This window comes from Rattus norvegicus, chromosome 4, assembly GCF_036323735.1.
Source record: "Rattus norvegicus strain BN/NHsdMcwi chromosome 4, GRCr8, whole genome shotgun sequence".
NCBI classification, from domain to species: Eukaryota; Metazoa; Chordata; class Mammalia; order Rodentia; family Muridae; genus Rattus; species Rattus norvegicus.
In genome coordinates, this window is record NC_086022.1 from 183,371,735 (window position 1) to 183,382,896 (window position 11,162).

At 45.0% G+C, this 11,162-nt stretch overlaps 1 pseudogene; it reads left to right on the forward strand.

The window, feature by feature from the left end:
* The first annotated feature begins 7,703 nt into the window (after window positions 1–7,703).
* On the forward strand, window positions 7,704–10,408 carry Heyl-ps1 (hes-related family bHLH transcription factor with YRPW motif-like, pseudogene 1; annotated as a pseudogene).
* The last annotated feature ends 754 nt before the right edge of the window (window positions 10,409–11,162 follow it).

An 11,162-nucleotide genomic window follows, 5' to 3' on the forward strand; every position in this document is an offset into this window, starting at 1 on the left:
CATGTGCACACACACACATATGCACACACACGCACACATGTGCACACACACACATGTGCACACACACACATGTGCACACACACACATGTGCACACACACACACACACAAATATAAATCTTTTTTAAAAAAGAAGGAAGCAAGGAAGAAGGAAAGAAGGAAGGAAGGAAGGAAGAAGGAAGGAAGGAAGGAAGGAAGGAAGGAAGGAAGAAAGAAAGAAAGAAAGAAAGAAAGAAAGAAAGAAAGAAAGAAAGAAAGAACCCAATCCATAACTCAGGGAGATAAATCATTGTGTGTCAGGTGAGTTCCAGCTGTTAGCTTTCAACAAGTAATTGAGTGGTCAGGGATATGACACTGAAAATAATTTCTGATGATAAATCGCTGTGGGTTCTGGCATACCAAAAGGAGTCTTTTCTATGTCATAATTCTTCCCTTTTGAGTGTGAAAATCTATGAAGAAGAAACATAATGCCACCTGCAACAGGTAATAGCTACCCAGACATTAGCAGCAACCTCCAAGGTGCATGTCTGCATTTAATATCTAATTATCAGCTCTGCTTAGTGTGTGTGCATGTATGTGTATGAGTGGTTTGATGAACTCTTTGCTAATAGTACAGGAAGTGATAATCTTAATTAAATTTTCTGACATTTAAAGCCTTACAGCTATGAGAAATTAGAATTCTCAAATTTATATACATATTTATGATGTTGGGAAACAGACATTAATAAGAGAGTTTTTAAGTGCTATTCACAGTGAGCTAAAATGCTGTGAGGGAAACTGAACAGAAATACTTGTTTCAGGAAAAAAGAAAGAATGTAAAATATCCTAGGTATTGAAAAAAATAGCTTCTGGGGCTAGCAAGATGGCTCATTAGCTGGGGAGATAGTTCAACCAGTGCAAGCAAGAGGCCTGAGTTCAGATTCCCCAGCACCCACATAAAAGCCTGGACTATATGTGCCTGTCACGCCTGCACTGGGGTTTGAGGGATAAAAACAGGAAGATCTCTGGGGCTTTCTAGGGGAAAAAAACCTACAAGCTCATTTCATGTCTCAAAAAATAAGACAAAAATAGAGAATATACACTGTGTTCCTGTAGCCTCCTCACCTGCATGCATGTATACATACATGCACACTTGCACACACATGTACACATGCACACACCTGCACATGCATGTATACACTCATGCACACACCTACACACAAATGCACACATGCATACACATGCACATACTCATACACGTATGCATGGGAACACAGACAGGCAAACACATGTATACACATAAGCACATATATGCACATGCACACATCCATACACACATGCACTCATGCATGGCAACACACACAGGCAAACACATGCATACACAGGCACACTTTTTTTTTAAAGAGAGAGGCCTGAAGATATGACTGAATAGTTAAGAACACTTACCTATTCTTGCAGGGGACTTTAATTTGGTTACCAGGACCTACATCATGTGTCTTACAACAGCCGGTCACTACAGCTCTAAAAGATCCAATGCCTTCTTCTGGCCTCCTTGGACAATTGCAGTCACATGCACAGACCTACATACATACATGGAATGAAATAATCTTTCAGAAGAACATGTAAGCTTCTTTATGTCTATATAAATGGGGATGAAGAGGTTGAAGACAGTGGAGTTTCGTATCTTGGTGGATTTAGATTCCACTGGGTACATTTAAAACAGAGATAGTGAAATTTTACTTTAAGATATCAGTATATATTGTGAAGTAAAAACATTTCAATTTAAAATTATGTTGCAAATTTAAGTGCTGATCTAAAAGACAAAGAGGACACATACATTGAATAAATTCTTTTAGAAAAACAGTGTAATGCTTCTACAGAACACTCAGATTTTACAGCACAACCCATTTCTACTTTAAAGTCAGTATTAAACCCTGACAAATGATGTTTTCTTTTTTTACTCCAGGTGGAAAGTCATGCTCACAGCAGCTTGGAAACAATTGTTACACACACACACACACACACACACACACACACACACACACACACACGGACACCAATAGATTTCTTACCTTAGTACCCTGAGAGGGAACATGGGAGCCACAGGCAGCCTGGGGCAGAGTGATCACAGATGACAAGGTTCAGGTTGGATCCTACCAGGAAAAAAAAAAAAGGTTCATTTGTAACATGGCCAGAAAACTTCCCATTAGGCACTGCTGTTGGTTAATAGAAACTCAAGGCAACAAAATAACAGTAGCAAAGGATTCTACCATTAAATGCTTTCTTAGGCAAGATGTGAGAGAAGTCATTTGTAGCCATACAAAGCCGGGAAGGGTAGAAAAGAATCAAGGTAACACTGACTACATTTTGAAATGAAAGGGTGAGAGGCCTCTGGCTCTATCCAAATACTGTATGCACAAAGGAAGAAAAGATAAGTTGAAAGACACACACTTATTTTAAAAATTTGGCCTAGTGGCCATCAAGATGGTTCATCAGACTAAAGTTGTACAAGTCTCATGGCCAGAATTCACATAAAAAACCTGTATGTTCTGGCATGCATCTGTAATTCCAGCACTCATATGAGTTAGCCTGGAGCATGCGGTATGGACACATGGAGAGACCCATGGTTCCATCTGCATATGTAGCAGAGGATGGCCTTGTCCGGCATCAATGGGAGGAGAGGCCCTTGGTCTTGTGAAGGTTTCATGCTCCAGTGTAGGAGAATGCTAAGGCGGGAAGTGGGAGGGAAGGAGTGGATGGGTCGGGGAGCACCCTCATGGAAGCAGGGGGAGGGGTATGATAGGGGGTTTCTGGAGGGGAACTGGGAAAGGATATAACATTTGAAATGTAAATAAAGATCGGCCAATCGGTCAGACCTCAGTTCAGGTTTCTCATCTGGAAAGGAAAATGATGTACTTTGTGGGAATCACGGTAGTAAGTTATACTTGTGTTTATCATACTCATACTGATAAGTTGTTTAATGATGAGAGGATGTATGCTTTCTCTGCACCAAGCATGTTTTCCTCACTGCCTCAGCTGATCCCCCTCAGAAGGGAACCTACTGTGCTTTGCCTCTTCAACCTTTGCTCTCTCCTAAAAATTAATGATAAGGTCCATTGGAATATTGTTTTTACAAACCACACCTTTTAGTCACTTGTGGTCTTCAAACAAAAGAACAGTTTTATTTTCACAACCCATTTTCATGAAAAAACAATCCTCTGCATATGCTACATATGCCTGTAGGTGCTTCCTGAAAAGTAACGGAGATGTGTTAGGAGTTTAAACACACATTGAGTTTCCTCCCTCTATTAAACTCTTAAATACCAGCTACTTGACAAGCAGACTGAGGTTCTTAATGGCAGCAATTATAAGCTCCTGTCTATTTTAAAAACTCATTCTTTCTGTGACGAATGTACTCTCTGCCTTGACAGAAAAAAATTTTTTTAACCTTTAAAAAAATCTGAGAGTTATTTTTTAATGTTCTGTGTCTTTGTGGTTCTTGATATGAAGATGAGAGGTGTACTGTGGAGGGACAACAGTCTGGGACAACTGAAGATGTTCTGATCGTCTTCCTGTCTGGTAGGTGATCCTGGTACATTCTTCATAGCCTGGGGCTCTGAGAGATCCCTATGATTCAGTGCAAGGATCCCTTGGCACTCCCACAGCATTCATGCCAAAGTGGGAGTGTTACTGCAAAGGCCAGGTTGGTGCCCTGAAAGCTGGGGGAGCCAAAGTTCTGACAGGAAGCCCCTTTCTCTTGACCCATGTGAGTAACCACATAGCCTGCCTCACTTCGGAGAACAGCCTGTAACTCCCTCTTGCTTCTAGCTCGTGCCCCTTTGTTCCTGCCCCACCACACCCTCCTGCTTTGCCTCACTGATGGCCAAAGAGCCTGACAGCTGACTGCAGGTGTGTCCTACACATGGTGCTGCCAGAGCTCTTCTCATCTCACTTTTGTCTTAAGACTCCTGCAGCAGACACTTCTGCTTCACTCTCTCCTTTTCATCCTGTCTCTGCTGAGCCATGCTTTTTCTCAAAGATGATAATTGGCTTCTTTGTTCTCTGAATATCCCTTCCCTGACCTTCCTAATAAGCTAGCAGAGGTTCTATAGGGGAACAACACTGCTGTCCTGTAGCTGAGAAAACCCATAATTCCCCAGGACTAACCTCTGTGCTCTTATACCCTACAACTTCACATAAGGGAGGTATTCATTCATCCGTTTGTTAATTCATTTATTTCCTCTTGGTGTATATTCTGCAAGACATTAGGGACAAATCCAAAAACAGGGTACACCTGCCTTTAGAGACCTCTTAGTCCAATGGAGGAGGTGGACATACCCCAGAAGTAAAAATGTAACTGATTACACCCATGACACTGCTAATGGAAGTGTTCACACATAGTGTTATATAATGTCGGACATAGATGACAAGGAGACTGACAGACCATGATTCCTGAGTGCTGACCAAAGCTTATGACATATCAATCCAATGGGGCTGCATCTATTTCCATCTCACAAAAGAGGAAACTGAGGCATCAAGAATAAACAGCCCAGGAAACTACTGGCTTCTAAGGGCACCTGAGCTTATGCCATGGGCACATCAGCACATACAAGTGCGCGCGCACACACACACACACACACACACACACACACACACACACACACTTACCATTTAAAATATTTTTAAAGCATCCACACCCTGGTCTTCCTTCCTCCTAAGCTCCCTATGGTCTATGGGTTGTATTATAGGCATTCTGAGTTTTTGGGCTAATATCCACTTCTCAGTGAGTGCATACCATGTGTGGTTTTTTGGGGGTTTTTTTTGGTTTTTTTGGTTTGTTTTGTTTTTGTGATTTGGTTAGCTCATTCAGGATAATATTTTCTAGTTCCATCCATTTGCCTTCAAATTTCATGAAGTTATTGTTTTTAATAGCTGAGTGGTACTCCACTGTGTAAATATACCACATTTTCTGCATCCAACTCCTGTTGGTAGACATCTGGGTTGTTTCCAGCTTCTGGCTATTACAAATAAAGCTGCTATAAACATAGTGGAGCATGTGTTCTTGTTCTATGTTGGAGCATCTTTTGGGTATATGCCCAGTAGTGGTATAGTTGGGTCTTCAGCTAGAACTATTTCCAATTTCCAAATTTCTCAGTGGTTCGCCAGATTGATTTCCAAAATGGTTTTACCAGCTTTCAGTCCCACCAACATGGAGGAGTGCTCCTCTTTCTCCACATCCTCACCAGCATCTGCTGTCACCTGCTTTTTTGATCTTAGCCATTCTGATTGGTGTAAGGTAGAATCTCAGGGTTGTTTTGATTTGTGTTTCCCTGACCACTAAGGATGTGGAAGACCAGGGTGTGGATGTTTCAGTCCTGCGTTGAGGGGGAAAGAGGATGATCACAGGAGGAGGAGGAGGGAGGGGGTCTGGGAGGGAGAAAGGAAGGGGAAGAAATGGGGGGGATCATGTATTGGGGGGACAGAAGAGAGGTTCAGAGAGTCAGGAAATCAAATAAATATATGTAGCAGTGGGGGATGAGGGACTGTGGGTAGTCACTGGAGGATCCCAGATGCTGGGGAAGGGAGAGACTCCCAGGACCCAACAAGGATGACTTTAGCCAAAATGTGCAGCAAAGGGGGAGATAGAACCTGTAGAGACCTCCTCCAGTAGATAGGCATGGCCCCCAGTCCAAGGATAGGGCCACCAACCCATCTCAAAGTTTTTAACCCAGAAATGTTCTTGTCCAAAGGAAAGACAGGGACCAAACGTGGAGCAGAGATTAAAAGAGGGGCCATCCAGGGACTGCCCCACCTGAGGATCCATCGAGTCTGCAGACAGCAAACCCCAACACTACTGCTGTTGCCAAGAGGAGCTTGCTGACAGGAACCTGGTGTGGATGCTCCTTGGGAGATTCTGCCAGCAACTGACCAATGCGGATATGGATGCTTGGAGCCAACTATCAGACTGCACTCAGGGATCTCAGTTGGGGAGCTGAGGAGGATTGCAACCCCATAGGAAGAACATCAACTAGCTGGACCACCCAGTGCTCCCAGGAACTAGACCACCAACCAAGGAGTGTGCAGGGAGGGTTCCATGGGTCCAGATTCATACATAGCACAAGATGGCTTTGTCGATATCAATGGAGGGGAGGCCCTTGGTCCTATGGAGTTTTGATGCCCCAGAGTAGGGGGATGTTGGAGCAGTGAGGCAGACGTGGGTGGGTGGTGGGAGGAGGAGCTCCTTCATAGAGGCAAAGGGGAAGGAGGGGAGGGTGGATGTGAGATGGGGGATTGTAGAGGGGTAATCAGGAAGGGTGATATCATTTGAGATGTAAACAAATAGAATGATTAATAAAAGAAAGAAAATTTTTAAAATATTTTTTAAATCTTTTTTTAAAAAATAACCAATCCATGAACCAACAATAGCTATGTTCGCCTTTAGCACACCAACATGGATGGAGCAGGGGTTCTCCACCCTATCTGAGGAGATTTAGCAGCTGATGGCTGCTGAGAGACAAAAGTCCATCTTCTTCAGGCATACAGTCACTGGTAGATTGCCCATGCTCCAGTGAATGGCCCTACATTTGTGCACGTATGTGGATTTGGTGAGTCAGAGAGAGAGAGGAGAGAGAGGAGAGAGAGAGAGAGAGAGAGAGGAGTCTTAGAGTTTTACCATGACCAAGGCAACTCTTATAAGGACAGTATTTAATTGGGGCTGCCTTATAGGTTCAAAGGTTCAGCCAATTATAATCAAGGCAGGAGCATGGCAGCATCCAGGGAAGCAAGGTGCAGGAGGAGCTGAGAGTTCTACACCTTCATCTGAAGGCTGCTAGCAGAATACTGGCTTCCAGGCAGCTAGGATGAGAGTCTTATAGCCCAGGCCCACAATGACACACCTAATCCAGCAAGGCCACACCCACTCCAGCAAGGCCACACCCACTGCAACAAGGCCACACCTTCTAACAGTGCTATTCCCTGGGCTGAGCATATACAAACCACTACATAAAGAGAAAGGAAGAAGGAAAGGAAAGGAAGGAAGAAGGAAAGGAAAGGAAGGAAGGAAGGAAGGAAGGAAGGAAGGAAGGAAGGAAGGAAGGAAGGGAGGAAGGGAGGAAGGGAGGGAGGGAGGGAGGGAGGGAGGGAGGGAGGGAGGAAGGAAGAAAAGGAAGAAGGAAGGAAGGGACATGAAATAGAGAAGGGAGTGTGAAGGGGAGTTGGGAGAATAGAGAGATAGTAAAGGGTAAATGTGATCAAAATAGCCCTGTAAATATGTATAAAATCTCAAATAATTTTTTTAATTAACAAAAAGGAAAGGCCAACCTAAAGTGGCACCTGTAATGAGGAATGGGGTCAGAATCTGGACCTGATTCTACGTGACCCTCACACTGACATCATTAATCTATAAGCATCCCTGTTTCCCATGTAAGACATGATCAGAGACTGAAAAGGCTGGGCTACTTATCTGCCATGAAATGTTTGTGCTACACCAAAGGATCTTGGTGCTGGAGGAGTCACATGTCCTTGAAAACGCAAGGTGGCTACAAGCCCATAGAGACTCCCTCACAGGCGATGAGCTCTGTGCTCCCCATAGTGATCTGGGCTGCCCCTCTGTCAGATCTGATCAACAGAACACGATCAAAGTTGCACTATTAGGTCCAAACTCAAATCTGAAAGGACCAGCAGCTTCTATTCTGGCTCCTGGAACACTTTCTCTGAGGGGGGATGAATGCCAGGTGAGAAACCCAATGATCCTGAGATAGCCACAGTTGAAGGAAGCTCGAGCCAGTCAGTCAAAGAAGCTGGGCTAATAAGGAGAGATACCCAGTCTGTCTTAGCTGTTGCAGCCACCACAACCCAGGCTTCAGAGATGACAGGAAAATCCCCTTGGCTATTCAGCCATACCAACTCAGGAAAGTTAGAAATGTAAGTCAGTCCCCAAAATCAGTCCCCAAATATGAGCATCAATGAGTCCTAGTTGAGGTCCTATCAGCACGGAGCAGACACAACTATGCCATGTGCCCTGCTGGCATTCTCACTGAAATGCTTGGCAGTTTATTCTGACAGGGTATGGGGCAACATCTTACACGGAAGATCTTCTGGCCATGTGGTGGAAATAAAGTACACATTCCTCATACTTGAACACGTGCGCGCGCGCGCTCACACACACACACACACACACACATGCACACACATGTACATGCACACATACACACACCATTTCCCCTGAACTCATCTATTTACAGCAAATCTGAACCCTGGAACATTTCAAACATCTTTAGCTGTATAATTCAGGCTATAGCAAAGTACAGCCAATGACGAATGCCCTTCCACAAGGGAGGAGCATCTCATTCCTAGATTAAACTCAGGCTGCGAGAATGGTGTGAGTCTTTTTTATTCAACTCTCCTCTTTTCTTTTACTTTTGAAAACATAACTTTGATAGAGCATAGCAGAATAAAGAAACGATGGTGTCCATTTTCACTGTTCCTACCACAGTCATCAAATTTTTTCTTATGTGTCTTATGTGTAGCCCAAGCTGGCCCAAAACTACAGGCCCTTCTGCCTCAGCTTCCCAAGTGCCAAGGTTATGTATGTGCCACCAGTTCTGAATTTATCGAATCTTGACACCTTAACCTTATTTAAAAGTTACATATATTTGGAATCTCTTTTCTCACTGCCTCTTCCAGCTCCTTTCCTAGAAGTCATTATTCTGAATTTGTTCTTAACCATTCCTGGCCTATGTACATAAAGGAACAAATAAAAGCATCAATTTGATTTATTTTCAAACTTGGAATCAATGCAATCATTCTATTAGTTATTTTTCTATTGCTGTGATAAATGTATGACTTGCTGGATGCCGTGACTCCCGTCTTAATTCCAGCACTTGGGAGGCAGAAGCAGGCAGATCTTAGTGAGTTCAGTGCCAGCCTGGTCTACATAGCAAATTCCAGGCTAGCCAGGGCTACACGGTGACACCCTAAGGGAAAAAAAGCTACTATGACCAAAGCAACTTATAAGACAAATGTTTAATTACATTTACTGATTCCAGTGGGTTAGAGTCCATAATGGCAGCAGAAACAGCCTAAGCTCAGATCTCCATAAGGAGGAGGCAAGTAGCACACTGAAATAACAGTCTTTTGAAACATTAAAGCCCATCCACCAGGGCTTCCTACCCTCGGGCAGGGACTAAGCGAGCCACCTGCAGCCACCAGAGGCTAACAGGCAGGAAGACGGGAGAGCCTGGAGGTCTTGGCCCTGAAGGAATGGGTCTCGGGATAGAAAGGAAGAGCAGGAGACTTCTCTCATACATGCTCTGTGTCCCTTCCTGGCATAGGAGACTGTGGCCACCTGGAAGCCCAGCCCTTAAGCACCTCATTCCCCCACTCCCTCCCCGCCTGCTGCCAGCTTGGCCTCCCAGGTCAGCCTAGGTCAGGGAGATGATCCCTCAGCTCTGAGAAACTAGCGTTTCTCTTCTCCTGCAGCCAGATGTCCAAGCCGCTGCAGCCCTTCGCAGATGCAAGCCCGGAAGAGACGCAGAGGGATCATAGAAAGAGATTAAGACCGCATCAACAGCAGCCTTTCTGAATTGCGACGATTGATCCCCAGTGCTTTTGAGAAACAGGGCTCATCTAAGCTGGAGAAAGCTGCGGTTTTGCAGATCACTTGAAGATGCTCCATGCCTCTGGTGGCACAAGGTTCTTTGGTGCCCGAGCCCTGGCTGTTGACTTCCAGAGCATTGGTTTTTGGGAATGCCTCACTAAGATCATAAAATATCTGGGGGTCCTGGAAGGACCCAGCAGCCATGCAGACCCTGTCCGGATTTGCCTCCTCTCCCACCTCAACAGCTATGCAGCACAGATGGAGCCCTCACCCACAACCACTGGTACCCTGGCCTTTCCCATGGGGCCCTGGTTCTTCCTCCGTAGCTGTTCAGGCTTACCTTCCCTGAGCAGTCAGTGCCTGGCCCAGTCCTCTCCAGTGTCTCTTCTCCGCCTTACCCTATCTCAGCCATGCGGTCCACACCAGTGAACAGAGCGGCTGCTTCCATGCCCGCAGCCCCACGGAATTTGTTGCCCAGCCGAGGGGTGACTTCCACCCAGAGAGCTCATCTTCCTGAGAACCCAGCTGCCCCTCCACCTACAACCCTTGGTGTCAGGGCTGCCAGGAGCATAGTACCCATCCTGCCATGTTGCTCCCCAACAGCCCCTGGACTGGGAAATCTGATGACAGTGTGTCCCTCTCTAGTCCATCTCCTTCTGGACCGACTGGAAGGCCTGTGGGAGCAGTGTTCTACCACTCCTGGGTCTTGGAAGTCACTGAAATTGGGGCTTTCTGAGCTGACTCCCCACAACCATCCCCTAGGAATGAGAAATGTTCCTTATTTTCTCTCCCTAAAGTAAATAAATAAATAAATAAATAAATAAATAATAAAAGGCCTTTCCCAGTGACACACTTCTTCCAACAAGGCCACACCCTCTAAGCCTTTCCAAACAATCCTACCATCTAGGAACCACGTATTCAAATATATGAGTCTAAGTAAGAGGCTATTCTCATTCAAGCCACTTCAATTACAATGTCCCCAAATAAGTAAAAATGAATAAATTGTACAATAAAAATAGATTATACCCCAGGAGTCCCAGAGCAAGCTGGCTAGCAAAACTAGTCACATAAGTGAGCTCTGAGTTTGATTGACCAACCCTGCCTCTAAGCTCTGAGTTTGATTGACCAACCCTGCCTCTAAGAATAAGGTGGAATGTGATCCAGGAAGATTCCTAAAGTCAACCTCAGGCCTACATGTGCACTTGCCACACTCGTGTCCACACACACGCAAACATGCATGTAATCACATGCACCTCCACTAGAGAGAAGGAAAGTCAGGAGAACCCTTCCCTTTTCCATAGGAACCATGGTCCTAATTTCCTCATGTTCTCATACTCCATATGCCCTAATGAGGTGCTGGTATAAATAGTTTGTGATGTGTGTGTGTGTGCACATGCGTGCACATGAGTGCATGAGCACATGCATGTGCACGTGCTCATGTGTGCATACGTGTGTGCATGTATGTGTGTGTTTGTGTGTGTGGACATGTGTGTGCACATATGAGTGAGTGTGTGTGTGTGTGTGTGTGTGTGTGTGTGTGTGTGTGTATCCTGTGCCACCTGGCAAAGCTCTCCATGCCTGGAAAGG